The 16,857-nt window shown below is 46.9% G+C and overlaps 1 pseudogene; it reads left to right on the top strand.

Moving 5' to 3' along the window:
• The first annotated feature begins 1,190 nt into the window (after positions 1 to 1,190).
• Positions 1,191 to 2,085, top strand: LOC128045659 (actin-related protein 2/3 complex subunit 2-like; annotated as a pseudogene).
• The last annotated feature ends 14,772 nt before the right edge of the window (positions 2,086 to 16,857 follow it).

Below are 16,857 nucleotides of genomic sequence, written 5' to 3'. Positions count from 1 at the left end.
TGTGTGCAATACACCGAGACAAGAGACACGGAGCCTGGGAGGGCTGGGGGCCTCAGGAGAGGCAGGTCAATGCAGCTCCATCTCACGTGCATCCTTCCTCCACGTAAAAGATGATCATCCTGTGATGGGTGCCCTCCTTAGGAATGGGGACTGTTTGCAGTTATGAATTGATTTCAGCTCTCCAGGGAATGTTTTTAAAGGGTTATTTGAAATATCAATGAAATAATTTCTAAAAGCCTTCATGAGATCTCAGCAATGACTCTCCCAGTTGTGATGATCTGTCCGCTCATTAAAAATGCTTATGAAAGGATGTTTTTGTAATACTTTGCCACAATCTGAATCACATTCTCTCTTCTGCACTTTGATTCAAATGCTTAGGTGGTAGTGCCGCAGGAAGCAGACTCTCTGATCCGGCTCATAGACAAGATGGGGGCTTCGTTTGCTGCGTCCCTGTAGGCTCAGCCTCCCTGTTAAGGCCAGCATTCGTGGTGTGAGAAAGAATTCTTAATTCTCAGAAAGTGGCTGGAAAGATAAAAGTTCTATGTTAATGTAGAGAAAACTTATGCCTTCATTATCCTTTTTCATTCTACTGGAAAACCTGGCTAAATCAGCAGGCCTGTCTGTGGGGCACGTGAATTCACACCCCAGAAACTGATGTTGAACTTGGCTTGAAAGCAAGCCTTTATCAAGAATGGTCAGGTCCTTCCAAAATTTCAATCCCCAATTCCAACCTCTCAATTTCAGGCCAGTTGCAGGCCAATTTGATGAAAGGATTATAAGACAAGACCCATATGAAACACTAGCCGGATTGGGTAAAAAACTGGGACGATAAGAGGGAATAAAAAACTAATCAGAGGTAGCAAAAAGGAGGGTTTGGACACTTCTAGAAAAGGGAGTTGGCCCAGGGGTCAAAACATCTGAATCTTGTCCTCTCTGTCACTTTCCTAAACCAATCGCCTAACGACCAAAGGCTGGGTGTTTCTTTCACTCTTGTCTGAAAGAGCAACAGGAACCCCATCTCATCTGGCTCACTTCACAGGGTTCTTAAAAGATGCAAGTAAAAACATAGGATTTGAAACTGATTAAGAAAGGAACAGGGGGACCAGGCTTGTCGGTGAGGTGGCGGCGGCGGCGGCGGCGGCGGCGGCGGCTCGGCAGGCAGGTTCAGGCTTCAGGGGCCAGCCGGCGCCATGATCCTGCTGGAGGTGAACAGCCGCATCATCGAGGAGACGCTCGTGCTCAAGTTCGAGAACACGGCCGCAGGAAACAAATCAGAAGCTGCAGAAGTAACGTTTGCAGATTTCGATGGAGTCCTCTATCATATTTCAAATCCTAATGGAGATAAAACAAAAGTGATGATCAGTATTTCTTTGAAATTCCACAAGGAACTTCAGGCACATGGTGCTGATGAGTTATTAAGGAGGGTGTACGGAAGTTACTTGGTAAATCCAGAATCAGGATACAATGTCTCTTTGCTATACGACCTTGAAAATCTGCCTGCATCCAAGGATTCCATCGTGCATCAGGCTGGCATGTTGAAACGAAACTGTTTTGCCTCTGTCTTTGAGAAATACTTCCAGTTCCAAGAAGAGGGCAAGGAAGGAGAGAACAGGGCAGTTATCCATTATAGGGATGATGAGACCATGTATGCTGAGTCAAAAAAAGAGTCACAGTAGTCTTCAGCACAGTGTTTAAGGATGACGACGGTGTGGTCACTGGAAAGTTGTTCATGCAGGAGTTCAAAGAAGGACGCAGAGCCAGCCACACAGCCCCACAGGTCCTCTTCAGCCACAGGAACCTCCCCTAGAACTGAAAGATACCGATGCCGCCGTGGGTGACAACGTCGGCTACATTACGTTTGTGCTCTTCCCTCGCCATTGCAACGCCAGTGCTCGAGACACCATCAACCTGATCCACACGGTCCCGGACCACCTGCCCTACCACATCAAGTGCTTGAAGGCCTGTATTCACACATGTATGGGGGCAAAAACGTCGGACTTCCTCAAGGTGCTGAACCGTGCACTCCCAGATGCCGAGAAAAAGGAAATGAAAACAATCACGGGGAAGACGTTTTCATCCCACTAACTCTTGGGAACAGGAAGGGGAATCGGCTGGCAGCTGAAGGCTGGAACACTTGCTACTGGATAATCGTAGCTTTTAATGTTGCACCTCTTCAGGTTCTTAAGGGTTTCTCCATTTTGGTTCCATTTTGTACACGTTTGGAAAATAATCTGCAAAAACGAGCTGTGCTTGCAAGGACTTCATGGCTCCCAAGAATTAAAAAAAAAAAAAAAAAAAAGAATTCCACTTGATCAACTTAATTCCTTTTCTTTACCTTCCCTCCCTCACTCCCCTTTCCCACCTCTTCTTTTCCAAGCTGTTTTGCTTTGCAATATGTTACTGGTAATGAGTTGCAGGATAATGCAGTCTTAACTTGTTTTCTCTAAGTATTTGAGTTCAAAACTCCTGTATCTAAAGAAATACGGTTGGGGTCATTAATAAAGAAAATCTTTCTATCTTTAAAAAAAAAAAAAAGAAAAGAACAAAATAATTACCAATATGCTTGGGGACAAGATGGTGAACAATTCTATAACAGGATTAGGAGGGCACGGAGGGCCCACTACCCATGGAGATAGGCAGGAGGCTGGGCCCCAGTGGGGAGGATATCCCAGGCCAGCCATGAGCACAGAGCTGGCATGGTGATGGAGGGGAGGAGGCTGCCTTGTTCCCCATGGGACCCCCTTCCCGGGACACCTGCAGCCCCAATGGAAGTCCTTATGCTCCTGGGACGGCTGGCTCCGAGGGCTGTGGGATGGACCCAGGATGGTGGCAGTGTAGGTTCAGGGGAGAGATGGAGAAGCAGGAGGAAGCAGGGTCAGGAATTCGCTGAGAGCTGTGGCTCTCCCTGACCCGGAAGAGGATCAGACTCAGAAGCAAGGGGTGAGGATAACAGTGACATCTGAGTTGATTCACCCAGATGCTGGTAAGGGCACCACTCAGGGCTGAATGCCGGTGCAGATATTCATTAAATCTTCGCAGATGTCCTAGCAGAGAGGAGCGACCCCCACCCTGCCCCCCTGGGGCCCCGGAGCAGACACTGTGGAAGACGGCTGGGCAGTTTTCCCCAAAGTGAAACATAGTCTCAGCACAAAATCCAGCAACTGTACCCTAAGATATTTACCCGAATGAGGTGAAAATTTATCCCCTCATGAAAACCTGCCCAAGGACGTTTGTTTGCTTAGTCGCTCAGTTGTGTCCAGCTCCATTACCCCATGGACTATAGCCTTGGAGGTTCCTCCGTCCATGTGATTCTCCAGGCAAGAATACTGGAGTGGGTAGCCATTCCCTTCTCCAGGGGATCTTCCCGACCCAGGGATCGAACCCAGGCCTTCTGCACTGTGTGGATATTTATAGTAGCTCTACTCATAATCTCCTGATTTGGGTAGCAGCTCATCTATCCTTCGATAAATGAATGGATAAACAAACTGGTACCTCGAGACAATGGAAATCCAGTGAAAAATAAATGAGCTACTGAGCCATGGAAAGACATGGAGGAGACAAATTCATGTTTCTAAATGGCATAAGCAAGTTTTTAAAGTCTCCATACTGTATGATTCCAATTATAAGACATTCTGGAAAAAGCAAGACCTCAGACACAGTAAGAAGCTCAGTGGTTGCTAGGGGTTGGAGTAGGGTGGAGAGCACAGAGGATTTTTAGAGTGGTGAAATTCTTGATGACATAGTCACGCTGGACACATGATATTATCTGTTTGGCAAAACCCACAGAATGCACAATACCAGGAGTGAACCCTAAGGTAAACTGTGGGCTTAATTCAGTTACTAATCATACTGGACCAATATTTGTTTATCAGTTATAACAAAGGTACCTCACTAGTGCAAGGTGTTGGGCTTCCTGGTGGCTCAGTCGGTAAAGAATCTGCCTGCAATGAGGGAGACCTGGGTTCGATCCCTGGGTCAGGAAGATCCCTTGGAGAAGGAAATGGCAACCCACTCCAGTATTCTTGCCTGGAGAATCCCATGGACAGAGGAGCCTGGCAGGCTGCAGTCCACAGAGTCACAAGTGTCAGACACGACTGAGTGACTCAACATACAACACACAGTGCAAGGTGTTAATAAATAGGGGAAACTCTGTGTGTGTGTGTGGGGGGGGGGGTGGGCTGAGAGTTTTGTGGGAATTCTGTACTTCTTGCTCAATTTTCTATTAACCTAAAACCTATCTAAAAAATAAAGTACACTGATTAAAAAATTTCAATCTCATCTCAGTAGTGATCACGGGGAAAAATGAGAATATTGGTGAATTTCTTGCTTTATTTTTTTCTTCCAGTTCTTTGGTTTGATTTCATCTGGAGGGTAAGTGGGATGCTGTGATTGTTTGTTTGTGTTCAGGTCCCCCAAAGGTTAATGAGCACGTCCATCTCCAGCACAGGGGAAGCAAAATGGTCTTTCTTAGCTTGGAGCAACAGTGAGCATATGTGGGGCTCCAATAAGAGCTTTTCTGCAGTTTGACACATTGTCACCAGAGTACGGTCCTGGCGGGTGCACTGCTCCCTCTGAGTAACAAAAGCCTCTGTTCTCCAACAACCTGGTGGGGTGAGGATGTGAAGGTGATAGGAAGGGTCACCTGACCCATGACATCACCAAGCTTCCATCTCGCTCAATGAGAGGAGCTATTGGCATAGAACTACCTTCGTTATACATTGAGTCTGAGGGGGCCAAGGCCCAATGAGCCATTCTGTGCATCCTACCTCTCTTGCAGGGACCATCTTTATCCCCGTGAAGAAACATTTAGTGGGAACCTCAACAGTAGTCACCATAAGGTGGCCCCCGGGGACGGCCTTCCTCGATGGTCTGCGCTTCCAATGCAGGGGACCAGGGTTTGATCCTTGGTCAGGGAACTAGCTCCTACATGGTGCAACTATAGACCTGGCGCAGCCAAAGAAATACATATTGTTTTAAAAAATAAATAAATAAGGCAGTCCCAAGATAGCAGGACCCAGAACCACAGGTGAGGGGAGGCTTCCTCCTTGGAGAAGATGAGCAAGGTGGTGGAAAGAACACCAGTCTTCGGCATCCTCCACTTTTGAATGTCCCGAATCTGCCTGCCCCTTCCCTTTTAAAAAAATTGTAGTTAAATAAACATAACACAAAATTTACCATCCTAAAACCATTTATAAGTGTATTAAAATAGGGGGCCATTAGGCCCTTTCACGTTAGGGTGTCAGCAACTCCCTCATCCGCCACAGAACCCTTTGCATCTTGAAAAGTGGAAACTGTCCCCTTGAAACACTAAGTCCCCATTCCCTCCACCCCAGCCCCTGGCTTCTTTCTCTAGGAACGTGTCTACTTTAAATACCTCACTTACGTGGAATTCTGCAGTATTTGTCCTACTTCACTTAGCACAATGTCCCCCAGGCTCATCCAGGTTGTAGCATGCCAGAATTTGCTTCCTTTGGAGGCTGAGAAACAGTCCATTGTGTGTATACACAACCATTTGTTTACCCACTCATCCACTAATGGACCTTCCGCTTTGGGGCTGTTGTGAATTGCTGCTATGAACATGGGCATATCAATAAAAATACCTCTAGTTCCTGCATTCGATTCTTTTGAGTATATATCCAGATGCAAAATTGCTGGATCCTGTGGTAACTCTCCGTTTAGTTTTCTGAGAAATCTCCATCCTGTCGTCCACAGCGGCTACACCATTTTACATTTCCACCCACAGTGCACAAGGGTTCCAGTTTCTCCAAATCCTCGCTAACACGAGTAATGTATTGGGATTTTTTTTTTTTTAAATAATAGCCATCCTGACGAGTGTGAGGTGATGTCTCACTGTAGTTTTGATTTGCATTTCCCTAATGGTTAGTGATGGTGAGTTCATCTTTCCACGTGCTTATTGGCAGTCTGTATTCCTTCTTTAAACTTCCCTTATTTTTTAAAGGAGGAGCTGGTGGGACCTTGAAGCATCATCACTAGGCTGCCTCTCCTTGTCCTTCTGACTGCTCTGTGTCAGGCCTTCTCTGGGTCCTGGGGTCTTGGTCCTCAGCTTTATATCCTCTGCTTACCTCTCTGACTTCCAAAAGACAGAAGCTCCATTTTATCCGGTGACTCTGTTCCACATCACCTTTCAGCTTAGCTTTCTCTCTCTTCTTTCTGTTTCTTCTTTTCAGCCGGAGGTGTTTTGAGCCCATGAAGCTGGAAGAAGCACTTTCTGCAGCTTCTTGAATGAGTCATCTCAGCTTGTCTGCACAGTGTCTTCACTCAAAACCTTCTCCTGCCTCCTCCTCCACCCTGAGCTCCTTTTCTCATCCCCAGACCAGTAGTATGAGGAAAACCATGGAAGACCTAGCTCATTTTCCTCTCATTAATGTCAGTTAGGAGGGGGGAACCTAAGAAATGCGGCCTTCCCCTCTTTACACCAGGCACTCTTATCTCTGCATTTTCCTTCTCAGAGTGTCTATTGACTAGCCACTCCCCTGCTGCAGGACACATCCAAGTTCAAATGTGTTTAATACTCAGCTCCGGGTTTGGAGATGCTAGAGTCATCTAAATCCAAATGCTGCATTCTTGTTCTTGTGGAATTCGAGAGTTGCATTTACAGCTACTTTGCATGCCCAGCAAATTTCTCCAAAACACCTAGAAACACCTCTCACAGACAAGCCATACCCTGTGGTTCAGTCGCCCAGTTGTGTCTGATTCTTTGCAACCCCATGGACTTATCTTCACTTAAAAAACAATCAATGGGACCAATACAGATGAAAATACATCATAAGGAAATTTCCTGGTGGTGAAGTGGACAGGAATCCGTCTGCCAATGCAGGGGACACAGGTTTGATCCCTGGTCTGGGAAGATTCCTCATGCTGGAGGGCAACCAAGCTCATGAGCCACAACTACTGAGCCTGCAGGCTCCAGAGCCAGCATGCTCTGCAACAAGAGAAGCCATGCAATGAGAATCCCAAGTGTCATAATGAAGAGTAGCCTCTACTCGCTGCAACTAGAGAGAGCCTGCATGCAGCAGCTAAGACCCAGGACAGTCATCAATAAATAAGTAAATAAAAACCATGAATTTGAAGTGTCTGGCATGTTCGCCACACCTTGATAAATACTTTTCATGCCAGTAGGATTTTATTTGATGACTACAAATAATCCCTAAAATTGAATAACATGCTCCAGTTTAATGGGCTTTCTCAAGCTTTACCTTACTCAATCTCCATAGCAACCACATGAGACAGTCACTGGGCCACTAGGAAGGATGCCAATTGCAAGTCATCTTTAGCCTCGAGATATTTCTGTGCCAAGCAGTGGCTATCAGTAAGACTTTAAGCTCTTCAAGCCGTGTTCTCTCATTTCCCAGAGATTGCGAATGGTGTAGACTGAGTGAACTTTCCCAAGTTACTAGTGGCCAAAGCCATCCAACTCTTCATGTGGTTATCTTATAATTGTCTATCCCCTCCCCCCCCACCCCCCACCCCCCCCCGGCCCGCCGCCCTTGCTGTGACTCAGCTGGTAAAGAATCCACCTGCAATGTGGGAGACCTGGGTTTGATCCCTGGGCTGGGAAGATGCCCTGGAGAAGGGAAAGGCTACCCACTCCAGTATTCTGGCCTGGAGAATTCCATGGGGTCACAGAGTTGGATATGACTGAGTGACTTTCACTTTCACAGATCTGGGTTTTTTAAAAGTTTTTTTGCGGGGGATGGGGGCTGCTGGTTTTTGCACTCCTTTCTGCCTCCTTCTCCTTCTCTTCAGCAGTAATAATTCCTACTAGAAGTTCCCCTTTTCTATCTATTTACATCAGCTCTGAAAGACATGGAGGAGAACTTAGTTAATTGACCTACAGTGCAAATTTAGGCAGCCTATCTTTTCTGGAGAGAGAGAACAGAAATCAAACAGAACAAAAATGTGTTTGATCACATGGTATTCATTCACTGTTGAGATTCCTGGAGGAATATTTTCAGAAAAATAGTCAACTCTCACATAATATTCATGGTGGTTTGCTCCAGGAACCCCATGGATACCAAAATCCACAGATACTCAAGCCCTTTTATAAAACATCACAGTACTTGCATATAACCCATGTGCACCATCCCCCACACTTTAATCATCTCTAGATTACTTTTAATGTAAGTGCTATGGAAATAGTTGCTGGCATATGACAAATTCAAGTGTTATTTTTTGGAACTTTCTGGAATTAAAAAATTTTTTTTTAAATTTTCAGTGAAGCCACAGATGCAGAACATATGGCTATAGAGTCATGACAATATGAAGAAGATAAATCTTTACATCAAGCGTCCACAACAAATACAGATACTACTTATCCTTGTCCAAAATATAAGATGTTTTGGTCAAGTTGCTTCTCTGATAGGAAAGATTGGAAGTGGATGAGCTTTCCAATCCTGCAGTAAGCACAGGACAGGCTGGAGTCAGGATGAAAATGCTCATCCTTGCTTCTACAGAAAGAAATCTGTAGGCACCTGGAAACCCTGCAGAACTCTTTGGAGGATTTCTGCCCTCAGATGACCCTCACATGGACGTTAAACATAGAATCCTTTCTTTGCCAGAACAGATAAGGGAATGATGAAAGGTTCATCAGAGGTGAACTCACTGCCTTGTGGACAAAGGAAATGATGTAATAGGGATTCAACTCAAATAGCTTTGGAACATTCTGGAATCCTTTGACAGAATGGAAAACTCAACTACAAAAGTGAACTTGGGGAAGCTCTGAGTCTGTGGTTTCACAGATACCTTTACACCCATGGTTTTCAGCCCTTTGGCTCCAAACCCAAACACTGACACCAAATGTCAGGGACTATTTCACAATTACAGTTTCTTTTTCAAGACCAATCTCAGCAGCTCACCTCTGAGCAGGTGAGTGCCTCTGCTGGCCCCTTAAAAGACAGAGGCGAGAGATTGCAAAGGTTTGCGTGTGGCTCTACTCTGTCGTTGCTTTTCATGGTTTTTAAAGGCAGTCAAGCACAGAAAGAGTACCTTGTGAGATGCTTTCCCCAAACCCTATGTAGTGCACAGCTGGGTGGGTTTTCCTGACTCATCTTGCCCTTCCCCCAGCAGATTCCAACCCCTTGATCCTGGCTCTCTGTAGGCTTCACATGGTCAGCCCTCTCAGCTCAGGAAGGAAGGGTAGCTTCTCACTGGACTTTGCTCTCCTCCACCCAGAGCCCTGTGTCCTCATCCCCTCACGACTCCTCCTAAAGTTTGCTCTGTCCCTTCCTTTTTCTTCAGGTCACAACTCACAGCTTGTTAGACTTGTTAACACTGTAGGTAGCTCTCCCACGAGAGCTGCTGACAGTTCAACCTTCCAAGCGTGGCTGTATGTTTAAGCCACATTTCTGTAACGCATGCATGCTAAGTGGCTTCAGTCATGTCAGACTCTGTGACCCAATGGACTGTAACCCACCAGGCTCCTCTGCCCATGGGATTTCCCAGGCAAGAATACTGGAGTGGGTTGTCATGCCCTCCTCTGGGGATCTTCTGGATCGAGGTATCAAACTCAAGTCCCTTATGTCTCCTGCACTGGCAGGTGGGTTTTTTTTTACCACTAGTGCCCCCTGGAAGGTCCTGGATTTACATTGCTGTAGTTTTTAGTTCTTTGTGGGGAAGAAAGGCACAGCTTGTCCAGAGAGTGCAGACAATTTACCTGTGCTACGCTGGGGAGTGGAGTGGACAGCTTGCAGGACAAGATCCATAAAATTAGACTTGGGCCATTTCTCCCACTTGTACTCCAATCACCACGTGAGTCTAATGACCTAGGAACCCCTAATCTAAAACCTTTGCAAAACAGACATTTTTTTCCCATCTTTTCACTCAGGGGTGTTACATTTGGGGATGTATTGTAACAAAGAAGAAGTGGATGTGTTCAGAACTTTAGGACCCTTCCTTCTTTGATTTTTGAATATTAAGCCAACCTTGCATTCCTGAGACACAACCCACTTGGTCATGGTGAGTAATCCCTTTTACATGTTGCTGGGCTTGGCTTGCTAGTATTCTGTTGAGGATTTTTGTATCTATTTTCTCAAGGGATGCTGTTGTTCAGTTGCTCAGTCGTGTCCAGCTCTTTGCAGCCCCATGGACTGCAGCACACCAGGCTTCCCTGTCCCTCACTGTCTCCTGGAGCTTGCTCAAACTCATGTCCATTGAGTCGATGATGTCATCCAACCATCTCAACCTCTGTCACCCCCTTCTCCTCCTTCCCTCAGTCTTCCTCAGCATCAGGGTCTTATCCAGTGGGTCAGTTCTTCACATCAGGTGGCCAAAGTATTGGAGCTTCAGCGTCAGCATCAGTCCTTCCAATGATTTTGGCATGCAGTTTCCTGTTCCCGTGATGTCTTTTTGTATGATTTTGGTATCAGAGTAATGCCATCCTATAGACTGAGTTGGGATCTGCTTTGACTCTTGCTCCTCCCAACCAGTTTTGATTCAGTAGCTAGAGTAATGCTTTAAATGTAATCCAAGTCACTTCTTGTCCTGACCACTGTGGCCAATGGCTGCCCGTCACATTCACCATCCAGACCACTTATCAGGGACTCCAACGCCTAGATCTACATGGGCCACTTGACCTTTATCTCCTGCCACCTTCACTCATGCTCCCTTTCCGATAGTCAGATTTCCTCCAATCCACCCTGCTACTATCCACTTAAGGGCCTTTTACCTGCCTGTTCCCTTTGCCTAGAATGCCATGCATGGCTCCAACCCATCATGCAGGTATCTAAGCATCACTTTCTTAAAGTGATCACTTTCTTACTGATCTCTAAAGGGATCAGCAACATAGCCTCCATCTATGTTCAATCTCTGCCTACTACTCTGCTTTATTATTTTTTAAGCACTTATCATTTGAAATCACATTATTCATTCACTTATTTATGGCTTGTCACCACTACTATTGTGTATACTCCAAGCTTCCCTTGTGGCTCAGCTGGTAAAGAATCCACCTGCAATGCAGGAGACTTGGGTTCAATCCCTGGGTTGGGAAGATCCCCTGGAGAAGGGAAAGGCTACCCACTCCAGTATTCTGGCCTGGAGAATTCCATGGACTGTATAGTCCACGGGGTCATAAAGAGTCAGACATGACTGAGCGACTTTCACACACTTCACACACACCACGAAGGTGAGGATTTTGTCCTCTTGGACTCTCAGAGGGATACATTTACAGAAGCTTAGTAAATGTTTGTTGGATAAATGAATAAGGTGAACAAATATTTCTGTGCAAGGATCAGTTCAGTTCTGTTCAGTCGCTCAGTCGTGTCTGACTCTTTGCGACCCCATGAATCTCAGCATGCCAGGCCTCCCTGTCCATCACCATCTCCTGGAGTTCACTCAGATTCACATCCATTGAGTCTGTGATGCCATCCAGCCATCTCATCCTCTGTCGTCCCCTTTTCCTCTTGCCCTCAATCCCTCCCAGCATCAGAGTCTTTTCCAATGAGTCAACTCTTCTCATGAGCTGGCCAAAGTACTGGAGCTTCAGCTTTAGCATCATTCCTTCCAGAGAAATCCCAGGGTTGGTTTCCTTCAGAATGCACTGGTTGGATCTCCTTGCAGTCCAAGGGACTCTCAAGAATCTACTCCAACACCACACTTCAAAAGCATCAATTCTTCGGCACTCAGCCTTCTTCAGAGTGCAACTCTCACATCCATACATGACCACAGGACAAACCATAGCCTTGACTAGATGGACCTTAGTCGGCAAAGTAATGTCTCTGCTTTTGAATATACTATCTAGGTTGCTCATAACTTTTCTTCGAAGGAGTAAGCGTCTTTTAATTTCATGGCTGCAGTCAACATCTGCAGTGATTTTGGAGCCCCCCAAAATAAAGTCTTACACTGTTTCTACTGTTTCCCCATCTATTTCCCATGAAGTGATGGGACCAGATGCCATGATCTTCGTTTTCTGAATGTTGAGCTTTAAGCCAACTTTTTCACTCTGCTCTTTCACTTTCATCAAGAGGAGTTTTAGCTCCTTTTCACTTTCTGCCATAAGGGTGGTGTCATATTCATTTTTTATTATGGTAACACATGAAACATGACATAAATGCCCAACAGTCAGGGAACAGTCAAATCAGGGATAGTGTATCTGTAGGATGGAATGTGGTCATTTGAAACAATGCTTTCAAACTGTGGTGCCTGAGAAGACTCTTGTGAGTCCCTTGGATAGCAAGGAGATCAAGCCAATCAATCCTAAAGGAAATCAACCCTGAATATTCATTGGAAGGACTGATGCTGAAGCTTCAGTAATATTTTGGCCACCTGATGTGAACAGCTGACTCATTGGAAAAGAACCTGATGCTGGGAAAGATTGAGGGCAGGAAGAAAAGGGGGTAACAGGATGAGATGGTTGGATGGCATCATTGACTCAGTGGACATGAGTTTTAGCAAACTCTGGGAGACAGTGAAGGACAGGAAGCCTGCCATGCTGCAGTCCATGGGATTGCAAAGAGTTGGCTGTGACCTAGCAACTGAACAACAACAGCAAAGTGGTGTTTAAAAAACTTTAATGACATGGGAAACTGTGCACAATATAGTGTTACACCAAAAAGATCAGGCTGTAGTTCTATACACAGTTTGGTTGTTTGTTGTTCAGTCACCAATTTACAATAGACAGTTTAACCAAATATATTTTACATTGTAAACATATTTATAAAAAGAAACGTAAAAATTTTAAAGGGAAAAACTGAACGCTTGACAGTGACAGTCTCTGAATAGTGTGTTATGGGCAATTTCAATGTTTCCTTTATATTATTTTGTATGTCCTAAATTTTCCCTGATGTGCATGCATAATTTTAATAATAAAATATTTTAAAAAGTATGACTGCTATAGAATCAAATATGATTTAGCCAGCACATATGTAGCATATCATTTTGGAGAATAAAAGTTTTCAAATGGAAAGACATATCATCTCTCCTGAGTTGAAGTGTTCCCTTGAATAATTTTTCAAGTAGAAGTTTCTAAAACAATTCTGAATATGCGGTGAATTAGTGGTTTCCTGTGTGTTTTGCTCACCCCTCGACTGAGTGAGCAGGTCCCGGAGATGGTTTGGTTTGTTCTTTTTATAAGGGTCCACCAAGCCTTTCTCCTGGCTTCCCTGGTGGCTCACTGGTTAAAAAAAAAAAAAAAATCGGCCTGTGATACAGGAGACCCAGGTTCAATCCCTGGGTTGGGAAGATCCCCTGGAGAAGCAAACGGCAACCCATTTCCAGTATTCTTGCCTGGGAAATCCCATGGACAGAGGAGCCCAGTGGGTTACAGTCCATGGGGTCGCAAAGAGTTGGACACAAATGAAAGACTAGACGACAACAACAAGCCCTTCTCCCCTTCAGATTCTGACTCCTGGAGACGAGACCTTGCCCCACATGGCTTCCTATCCCTGCAGAATCTATACAGCACTCTGCACCCACTCCTCACTAATGATGCTGGTAACACAAAGCACAGACCCACCCTCACCAGCCTTGCTCTGTAGCTTCAACTTCAGAGTGGAGATGGCAACTGGCCTTTTGTTAGATCTCAGAGCCTCAGGAGTTCCCCCAACACATGTTCTTGTGGTTTTTCTGAACCAAAATGGTCTGTCTAATGCCAGGGAGCTACACTATCTGTCTGTTCTCCATGAAAGGAGGGAGCCCTGTCCAACCTAGGGCTGGTGATCGAACCGTACCCAGGAGGGCTCTGCCCGCCATGCATGGGCTCTTTCACTTGCTCTTCCCTTCCCTGATGCCCGAAGCACCTCTCAATTGCAACCTTGCTCTTTCTTTCAATGTGCCCAGTGCCAGCAGGTGCCATGGAAACAGCTGCCACAGTGGTCAGGGAGGCTGGTCGGAGCCTCTGCTCTGCAGAATGATTCATCTCTTAAGAAAGAACTACATTCTCTCCCATGGAAAGTCCCCTTCCCTGCACCAGGACCAGCCTGACCTGCATAGGAGTCCTCTGACAGTCGGTGCTCATCTCTGAGTTGTGAACAGCAACCAGTCTGCAGTTTTGATGACAAGAAAACATTCAAAGATTTTTGCTGAAAACACAGGCTTAAGCAGAATTCCTAAGGTGATGGTGTAAAAAGAGGTTGAAGCATCCAATAGATTCTCGAAGGCTCTGTGCAATCTTTCTCTTTCACCTCCGTGAATGCTTTCCTCCATGCTGGTTACGAGGCCTCTAGAACCCCTGAAGAATTTAAGGCATTCCAGGAAGGAACCAAACACCCAGAAATACCCCAGAAGCAGCCAAAGGACTGGGATGTCAAACAAACTCTGGAACAGTCTCAGAGAGGACTAGGGGCTGGTGCAAGCACCACTTGCAGCTTGCAGACAGAAGAGGGAGTTCAGATGGTCTCTTCTTGGACTCCCTCCTTAAATTGCTTGTAAAATTAAGTTAGCCAAGAGATGTTCTCTTAAAAATGTAAAATGTGTGTGTTAGTTGCTCAGTCGCGTCTGACTCTTTACCACCCTATGGACTGTAGTCCGACATGCTCCTCTGCCCGTGGGATTGCCCAGGCAAGAATATTGAAGTGGGTTCCCATTTCCTTCTTCAGAGGATCTTCCTGACCCAGGGACTGAACCCACGTCTCTTGTGTCTCCTGCATTGGCCGGTGGGTTCTTTAACCACTAGTTCCACCTGGGAAGCCCACACGTGGAAAATGGGCTGGCACTAACAATCGTTAATGCTGAGCACTTTTTACACCTGACGTGGCCCCATCTTGTTCAGAGTTCAAGTCTTCCACTGGATCTAAAGACCTCATGTGTTGCCCCCACCCCAGTGCCTCTGGGCCTCCTCCCGGACCCTGGCTCCTGCCCATTCTTCTCCAGCTCCTGGTGTCCTCAGTCCCCCTCCTCAGGGTGTTTGCACCTGTGCTCCTCTCAGCCTGGATGGCCCCCTTCCAGACTCTATGCACAGAGCTCCCCCTCGAGACCCCCCTCCCTCCCGGGGACACCGCTCTATTGCACAGTCTTCCTTGGGCTCTGTGCATAAAATCTCCTCCCGGCCCAGTATCGTCTCTGCCTCCAACCCTGCCTGGGGGATCTCAGTAGCATTTATCGTCACCTCACACTCTTGTGGTTTCAGTCTTGCTCTGTTTTTTCCTCATAGAATGTGTACCCTGGGAAGGTGAGGGTTTGAGCAAGCTCCCAGGTGACTTCAACCCTTCCAGGGAGAGCTGACCAGCACCCTACCTGCTCAGGGCACCTGGGCCCGGAGCTGGCCTGCATCGCCATGCAGGAGCATGTCCCACAGTCTACCTCATTAGGAAGCAGGAAAGTGCAGGAGGCAGAGCCTGGTGGGGCCAGGTGTCAAATGGTGCCCTCTACTCCTCAGAGTCTAGCAAACAGGGGCCTGGACTCTCCAAACTGCACAGCCGAAAAGTATCCCAAACCCTTGCTAGGATTTCTACAAATTTCTTGGGGATCTATATTCTCACGGGCTCTGTGTTTTCCATTGCAGCATAACAAATTGCCATAAGCTTAGGACTTACTGCAAACAACACAAACGCGGGACCTCACACCTTCCCGGGGTCAGGAGTCCAGCAGGGAGCAGCTGGGTCTGTAGCTCAGCCTCCCATGAGGCTGAGATCCAGATGTGGGGACTGAAGCAGGGGCCTCTACCAAGCCACTCACCTGCCACACTGTGGCTCTGTCTGTTGGAGGAAGAGACGACCACCATCAGACTCTGTCCTGAGACAGTGCTGGACACCATGCCCGACCCTGACCTGCCTGTGTTCACACCCAGGTCCTGGCCAGGGCTGGAGGGCGGCAGCAGAACAAAGGCTGCCCCACAAAGGCACCTCGGTTCCCATCCCAGGCAGAGGCTGCAGTGCTCTGGTGTGGGGGAGGGCGTGGGGCAGGGCCGGGGGCACCCAGGGAGGTGGGGAAGTCGAGCCCCTGTCCCATGCTCCATCATCCCATCAGACCTCACCTACTGCTCAGCATCCATATTTTTCTGACCACCTCTGAGCTAACCAGACTCTCCAAGGTAGTGATGGGTGTCTAGACACTTGTGTCATAAGGATTATGACACGGCCTACCGGGGAAGCATGACTCCCCTGCTGAAGGTGAAGCATGAAACACCTCTGCCTGTTGTTAGTGACCCTGACCTCTGCAGTCTCATTAAACCAGGAACAAGCACGGGGTTCAAGAACAGGCAACCTGTATTCAGTCCAGCCCCCTGCAGTGTAGCTTCACACAGAAAGGGCCCACCTGGGAAAACAAGTGTTACCCTGTCCCTTCACAAGGGCTTTTCCCAGGAAAACACACGGACAGGCATCAGCTGAGTCCTGTTAAAGCAATGGGGGTGGGATGAGTGGATACCCCTTGTCAGGAAGCCTGACACCCCCCCACCCCCACAGCTCTTGGTCAGTTTGCAGCTCAGCTGTTGAACCCGGAAAACTCTCACTCGGAGCCCAACACAATTGAGCCTCTTGGCAAAATCGTCTCATGTTCGTGATCCTTGTCATTCTTATTGCCAAGCGTTTCCTTACTTCTGATGTAATCTAAATAAGTCTCTAGGTAAATGAACCTAGAGCTTGTTATTTGGAGAGAAATAAGTCAGAAAGAGAAAAACATATATTGTATATTAATGCATATACACGGAATCTAGAAAAGTGGTACTGATAAACCCATTTGCATTGCAGGAATAGAAATTCAGACATAGGGAACAGACTTGTGGACGCAGCAGGGGCAGGAGAGGGTGGGACAAATTGAGAGAGCAGCACTGACGTGTGCGTATTGCCGTGTGTAAAACAGGTTGCTCATGGGAAGCTGCTGGGGAACACCAGGAGCTCAACCTGGTGCTCAGTGACAACCTCGAGGGGCGGGACTGCAGTGGGCTGACATGCCCTCCTCCAGGGG

This window comes from Budorcas taxicolor, chromosome 3, assembly GCF_023091745.1.
Source record: "Budorcas taxicolor isolate Tak-1 chromosome 3, Takin1.1, whole genome shotgun sequence".
NCBI classification, from domain to species: domain Eukaryota; kingdom Metazoa; phylum Chordata; class Mammalia; order Artiodactyla; family Bovidae; genus Budorcas; species Budorcas taxicolor.
The sequence above is the reverse complement of the archived record's forward strand: the minus strand, read 5'-3'. Positions and strand labels throughout refer to the sequence as shown.